This window comes from Portunus trituberculatus, chromosome 20, assembly GCF_017591435.1.
Source record: "Portunus trituberculatus isolate SZX2019 chromosome 20, ASM1759143v1, whole genome shotgun sequence".
Lineage (NCBI taxonomy): Eukaryota > Metazoa > Arthropoda > Malacostraca > Decapoda > Portunidae > Portunus > Portunus trituberculatus.
Window position 1 is genome coordinate 15704290 of NC_059274.1, and position 7500 is coordinate 15711789.

At 45.6% G+C, this 7500-nt stretch overlaps 1 protein-coding gene across 1 annotated transcript in view; it reads right to left on the minus strand.

Moving 5' to 3' along the window:
- The window catches only part of LOC123506654 (zinc finger protein 1-like), a 322241-nt gene that overhangs the window by 313047 nt on the left and 1694 nt on the right, over window positions 1–7500 (minus strand). The window lies entirely within an intron of this gene.

Consider the following 7500-nt stretch of genomic DNA (forward strand, 5'->3'; position numbering starts at 1 on the left):
CGCTCTGCCTGTCTGCCTCTCTGCCTATCCGCTCTGCTTCCCTGCCTGCCTCTCTGCCTCCCTGCCTGTCTCGTCTGTCTCGTCCAATCAGCGCTTTCCTCAGGTGTGAACTGCCAGGTGATTGGTGGAGAGGATAAGTATTGGTGGTATGTTTTATTATTATTATTATTATTATTATTATTATTATTATTATTATTATTATTGTTATTATTATTATTATCATCATTATTATCTTGTTCTTCTTTTTCCTCCTCATCATCTTCTTTTCTTGTTCTTGTTCTTGTTCTTGTTCTTCTTGTTCTTCTTCCTCATCTTCTTCTTCTTCTTCTTCTTCTTCTTATTATTATTATTATTATTATCATTGTTATCATTATTGTTATTTTGGTAATAGACTGTGGGAAACAACTATTATTATTATTTTTTTATTATTACTATTAATATTATTATCACATTTACTATTACATATTATCAACATTGTTTTGGTGTAGTCTGTAGAATTAACTATTATTCGCACTGCGACAACTATTTTATATTACCATCAATTCATTATCATTACTATTGTACTATTATCTTCCTTGTATTGGTGCTAATTGAGCGTCATAGTTAACTGATCATTACTGTGTACTACTGTCATTATTATCATCATTTTGCAGTAGAATGTTAAATGTTCTTGTTAGCATTACTCATTATCATCATTGTACTGTACATTATAAGTTATCACCATTGCAATATTATTTATGTTTTCCTATTAAGAGCAAGACAATATTTCTTTTATCACATTTATTGTCAAAAGAACTCCATGTCCCACTCCTTCAAAGATGACCTCGCTATATACTCGTCTTCTTCTCTACCTTCCAAGCCTTAACTTCCCTCCAGGCCACACAAACTTTCCTCTCCTCTTCCGTAACCACCCACCTTCCTTCCTTCCTCCTCCACTACTCTTGTTCTGCTCCTCCTCCTCCCCTCCTCAAACTGCCAAACTTTCCTCTCCTTTTCCCTGTTTTTCTACCTTCCTTCCTCTTCCACTACTCTTGTCCTCCTCCTCCTTCCCCCTCAAACTTCCAAACTTTCCTATCCTTTTCTCTGTTTTTCCTACCTTCCTTCCTTCCTTTCTCCTCCATTCCTCTTTTCCTCCTCCCACCCTCAAACCTTCAAACTTTCCTCTCCTTTTCTCTGTTTTTCTACCTTCCTTTCTTCCTTCCTCCTCCTCTCACCCTTAAACCTCCAGATTTTTTCTCCCTTTTTCTATTTTTCTACCTTCCTTCCTTCCTTTCTCCGCCATTACTCTTGTCCTCCTCCTTCCCTCACCCTTAAACCTCCAACTTTTCTCTCCCTTTCTCCCTTCCTTCCTTTTAAAAACCTCTCCTCCTTTCCTCTCCACTATACAAAATCTACTTCATAACTCCCTTTCCTTTAATAAAAAACCTCTTATCTACCCCAATATTTGCTCCCCATCCTTACCTACGTCCTAACCTCCGCTCTACCTAATCTCACACTCTTGTATCTCTTTCCTACTTTCCTTCATCCTTTACTGCCTCAATTTTCCCCTCCCCATCCTTACCTACTTCAATACACTTTTATTTATTTTCTTACCTTACTCCATCCCTCGCTACCTCAAATTTTCCCTGCCTATCCATACTTACTCCAATTTCCACTCCTAATCTCCTCACTCTTGTATTTGTTTCTTGCCTTCCTCCATCCTTCACAATCTCAATTTTTTTCCTTCCTTACCTTACTACCTCTAATCGTATTCTCTTGCATCTCCCTACCTTCCTCCATCCTTCAGTACCTCAGCTTTCCCTTCCCATCCTTACCCACACCCTAAACTTCACTCCACGAAGCTCCTACTCCTGTATCAGAGCGCCCCAGCCTCCTACTCCCCCCGGGCGAGTCTTACGGAAGCAACAGGGCGGGCAAGAATGACCGAGTCGTGCTCAATCCCACCTAATGCCGGCCAAATGAAAGCGGAACACTAGATGGAGCCGCCTTCAGACTTGCGTATTCCAGCGATCGCGATGAAAAAATATGGGGCGTGAATATTATTGGCGGCTGCGGAAGCGAGAAAGAAAGGAGAGACGGGTGGAGGGTTCGGGGGTGTGTAGACTGGAGGAACGGAAGGATAGGTAGAGAGAAGATGGAGATAAGATAAGAGGTTCAGAAAGGGAATGGTGAAGTGAGGGGAGAGTGTAAGATGGTGAAAAGAGGATGGATGGATGGATGGTCAGAGAGGTTGAAGGTGTAGTAGTATTGATGATAGTAGTAGTAGTAGTTGTTGTTATAAATAGATAGATAGATAGATAGATGGTAAGTAGTAGTAGTAGTAGTAGTAGTAGTAGTAGTAGTAGTAGTAGTAGTAGTAGTAGTAGTAGTAGTAGTAGTAGTAGGAATGTCAATATTATCATTACTACTGCTCCTACTACTACTATTACAACCATGACTACTTCTACTATCTATCGCTTCATCTATCCATTCTTTCATCCTCCGGAAAATAAATATGTGAAGAAAACAAGGGAAAAATACTGAAGAAAATGAAAAATGAAGGTAAAGAAGAGAGAGAGAGAGAGAGAGAGAGAGAGAGAGAGAGAGAGAGAGAGAGAGAGAGAGAAACAGAAACAGAAACACACCCAGACCTTGTTTACCTCACACGGTTCCGTCTTGACCACCACCACAACCAAAACAACCACCACCACCACTACCACGAACAGCCTTCATTCTCTAGTGCTCCTCCTCCTTCAGTCCTCCAGTCTCCAGTGCTCCTGCTCCTCCACTTCACCCTCCACTACTCTCCACTCTGGCCTACTCCATTTAGGTAAGCCTCAGATCATTTTTATTCTGTTGCAGAGAGGGCGAACGGGGCTGAGCGTAATTTCACGTGTGGCTGAGGTTCTAATGTACTGGATAATGGCAACAAATGGACAGCCAGGAGCCCGCGCCGCCGCCACCAACTTGTCCCCCTTCTTCCTCCTCCTCTTCCTCTTCCTCCTCTTCCTCGTAACCTCGTCCTTCCAGCGTCTTTCGTCTTGCCATTAATTCTGAGGAAATTAATTCGAGGAAAATCACTTGCAATCTGCCTTTCGGTGATTAGAATTCAGCTCTGCGATTGGTCTACGAGGCGGAGGAGCAAGGGAATGAGGAGGAGGAAGATAGGAGAAGAGGAGAAGGAGGAAGAAGAGGAGGAGGAGGAGGAAGAAGAGGAGTAGGAGGAGGAGGAGGAGGAGGAGGAGGGAGGTTTTGTCTAGGCGTTATTGGTGAGACGCGGGTCGGTTTGTTTACAAAATCCAGTTTTCTGTTGAATTCGGCTTGGATTCCAGGACAGGGAGGAAGAGGAGAGACTTATACTTTCTCTCTCTCTCTCTCTCTCTCTCTCTCTCTCTCTCTCTCTCTCTCTCACGGTAGGAGTGTAGTTCCTCCTTTCTTCGTTTTCTTCGGGTAGACTTCTCCAAACGCTGAAGAAGAGGAGGAAGAGGAGGAAGAGGAGGAGGAGGAGGAGGAGCAAGAAGGAAGGATAAATCAATAAAGTGAGAGAAGCACCAAGAACTAACACAAGGAGGAGGAGGAGGAGGAGGAGGCACTCTCGAACCAAAATTCCTTCAGTGTAGCGCGCGTCACCTTTCAGCTTGGCGCGCCGTTACGATTGAACTGCGCAGTATTGGAATCCCTGCGCAACACTCAACCACGCTGCGCACTCTTAAGATCCACTGATGTAACCACTGAGAGAGAGAGAGAGAGAGAGAGAGAGAGAGAGAGAGAGAGAGAGATGAAGAAGAAAGGAGAAAAGAGAAGACACTATGAAGAAAGTAGAAGAAAGAGAAGTAAGGAAAAAGGAAGAAAACACTAGAGAGAGAGAGAGAGAGAGAGAGAGAGAGAGAGAGAGAGAGAGAGAGAGAGAGAGAGAGAGAGAGAGAGAGAGAGAGAGAAATCCCACGAAAACGCTGCGCCATTTCAGAAGACACCACGATCTTGAGACAGCGCAAGAGGTGAAATCTCATATAGGGAAGCGCACTCTCATGATTCTGCGCCGGGGAGAGGGGAGGTGGGGAGAGGAGGGAGAGGAATGCTGTATTTGCATTTTAAAGACCACTCCTGTTACTCTTCCTCCTCTTCCTCCTCCTTCTGCTACCGCTTCTTCTGCTGGCGTCTCCTGCTGGCGGTGGTCGGGACTTGGGACCCCTGGATGCCAACATGATATGCGCCAATACTACGATAAGTTACTGTTCCCTATTACAATATACTGGTCTGGGCCGAGACGCGGAGGCCAAAGCAGGGACGCGAGAACCCAGAGAAATCCGACCCTTGCTGGCCGGGGACTGAAGGGCGGGGAGAGCGGCGGTGCAAGAGGTCGGGTTAAGTTCCTGGTGGGTGAGTTTCATCTTCCAACGGACAATAAAGCAATGAGGAAGGCCCTGAGCTCCCTTCCGAATGACCAAGCAGGTTATACATACTGGTATTAACGCACCGCCGCTCACCACTACACCGCATCAGGCTTTATGGCGGCCAAGTGAAGGCTGGAGGAGAGGAGGAGGAAAGGGAGGAGAAGGGAGGGAAGGAAGAGGAAGGGAGGAGGAAGACTAGGGATGGAAGGAAAGTGGTGCAGTGAAGGATAGAAAAAAAAAGAAAGAGAGATAGAAGAGACGTGAAGGCTTGGAGAGATAGGAGATAAAAGGAGGAGAAGGGACTGACTGACTGGCCGAAAGAGAAAGAGAGAGAGAGAGAGAGAGAGAGAGAGAGAGAGAGAGAGAGAGAGAGAGAGAGAGAGAGAGAGAGAGAGAGAGGAACGTACAAGGGAAGAGACCGAATGCAAGTGATCCTCCTTCTCTTCCTCCTCCTCCTCCTCCTCTTCCTCCTCCTCCTCCTCTTCCTCCTGCTACCTCCTTCCTGTCTCCCAAACCAGGTGGCGCCAAATGTCCCCCAACCTGCTGACTCTGCCGCTAGAAGGAGGAGGAGGAGGAGGAGGAGGAGGAGGAGGAGGAGGAGGAGGAAGGAAGAGCGGGTGAGCCAAGAGACAAGGAGAGAATGGAGATTAGATTTTAGGACAAGAACTGAAAACGTTAAAGAAAGGAAACATGTGAAAAATAACTCTCTCTCTCTCTCTCTCTCTCTCTCTCTCTCTCTCTGTTGTTTTCAGCTGTCTTGTCTTTATTCTTACATTACGTTGGGTTTTGTTGATCTCTCTCTCTCTCTCACTCTCACTCTCTCTCTCTCTCTCTCTCTCTCTCTCTCTCTCTCTCTCTCTCTCCTCTTCACATATTCCCTACCTACACTCTAAGTCCTTTCTTATATCACCTCCTCCTCTCCTCCTCCTCCTCCTCCTCCTCCTCCTCCTCCTCCTCCTCCTCCTCCTCCTCCTCCTCCTCTGGCCATCGCTACGCTGGCCAATGTTTTGATATTCATTTTTATGCAAGAGAGACCTCAGGTATTTGGCGGCCGATGAGATTTTGGGGAGAGAGGCACGGCGCTCACTGGACTGTGCCGTGATGAAGGGAGAGAGGGAGAGGGAGAGGGAGAAGTGGGGTGAAGGCCAGGAAGGGAGAGAATGGAAGGTTGAGGGAGAAAACGCTGTGAGAGAGAGAGAGAGAGAGAGAGAGAGAGAGAGAGAGAGAGAGAGAGAGAGAGAGAGAGAGAGAGAGAGAGAGAGAGAGAGAGAGAGAGAGAGAGAGAGAGAGAGAGAGAGAGAGAGAGAGAGAGAGAGAGAGAGAGAGAGAGAGAGAGAGAGAGAGAGAGAGAGAGAGAGAGAGAGAGAGAGAGAGAGAGAGAGAGAGAGAGAGAGAGAGAGAGAGAGAGAGAGAGAGAGAGAGAGAGATGAGAGAGAGAGAGAGAGAGAGAGAGAGAGAGAGAGAGAGAGAGAGAGAGAGAGAGAGAGAGAGAGAGAAAGCAAAGACTAAAACCAAAACAAACACAAACAGAAGAAAAAAAAAAACAACAAGAAAAGAAAACAGACGAAATATAAAGAAAAATAAACAAAACAACACGAGAGAGAGAGAGAGAGAGAGAGAGAGAGAGAGAGAGAGAGAGAGAGAGAGAGAGAGATCAAGCCCCAATAATTACAGAGAAGAGGCAGAGAAAGGAAATGAAAGAGAACGTTTACAAAATATCCCAAGATTCACAGAGACACAATGAATACAAATACTGTTTTCGAGGAGGAGGAGGAGGAGGAGGAGGAGGAGGAGGAGGAGGAGGAGGAGGAGGAGGAGGAGGAGGAGGAGAGAGCGAAGGAAAAGAGTAAGAAAGAAAAATAGTTTGCTACGAATGGATGTGCAAAGGAATATATATGCAAGAGAAGGAAGAAGAATGAGGAGGAGGAGTAGGAGGAGGAAGAGGAAGAGGAAGAGGAAGAGGAAGAGGAGGAGGAGGAGGAGGAGGAGAGGAAAAAGAAGGAAAGAAGGAAGAAGATGCTAGATGAAGATGATGGATGTATATAAACAAAAGGAAAAATATGGAGATAATAACCAGTAAGAGAGAGAGAGAGAGAGAGAGAGAGAGAGAGAGAGAGAGAGAGAGAGAGAGAGAGAGAGAGAGACTTACTTTAGCCATAAGCCTGGGAAGAGATAGAGAAGCTTCCCTTAAAAATAAGACTCTCTCTCTCTCTCTCTCTCTCTCTCTCTCTCTCTCTCTCTCTCTCTCACTCTGGGTCAATGGACGTAGTAAGGGAAATGGAGGGAGAAGGAAGGACAGTTTTAGTGTGTGTGTGTGTGTGTGTGTGTGTGTGTGTGTGTGTGTGTGTGTGTGTGTGTGTGTGTGTGTGTGTGTATCGTTACTCTCTCTCTCTCTCTCTCTCTCTCTCTCTCTCTCTCTCTCTCTCTCTCTGCTTTTTATATCTTTCTATTAATCTTTCCTTCTGTCTTTTTTTTTTTGAGCCCCTACACTCCCAACCAACCTACTCTCTCTCTCTCTCTCTCTCTCTCTCTCTCTCTCTCTAGGTGCACTGATATTTGTTCTATCTTTAATTTCCTTTACATCTGTTCCTCTAAAAGTTGAAGAATACAAGTTACTTATATTCCCTCATCCTTTGTGTTCCCTTGTGCTTCCCCTTCCTCTCTCCCTCTCCCTCTCCCTCTCTCTCTCTCTGCCCTGTGAAGACTCAAGCACACAATGGCGGGACGCAGGTACAGCCAACACAAACACCATCAACAGTGGATGAAGAAACACTCCCTTGACTGACTGAGCCATTATCCACCAATCACCTGCCGCCTCCACATCCCCTCACCCCTTTTCTCTTCCCCTTCTTCCCTCCTCCTCACCCCCCCTTACCGTCAACTATTTACATCTTGACCCCATGTATGTACAAGCCGGGGGAAAAATAATGAGAGAAAAACGATTAAAAACAGTCCTACTCAAACACTACAAGTCTTTAAGGTGTTTTAAAATAGTGTTCAGGTTAAGTTTTTTCTTTTTACTTGTGTGTGTGTGTGTGTGTGTGTGTGTGTGTGTGTGTGTGTGTGTGTGTGTGTGTGTGTGTGTGTGTGTGTACGTCACGGGACACATTTAGTTACAGGGACATCT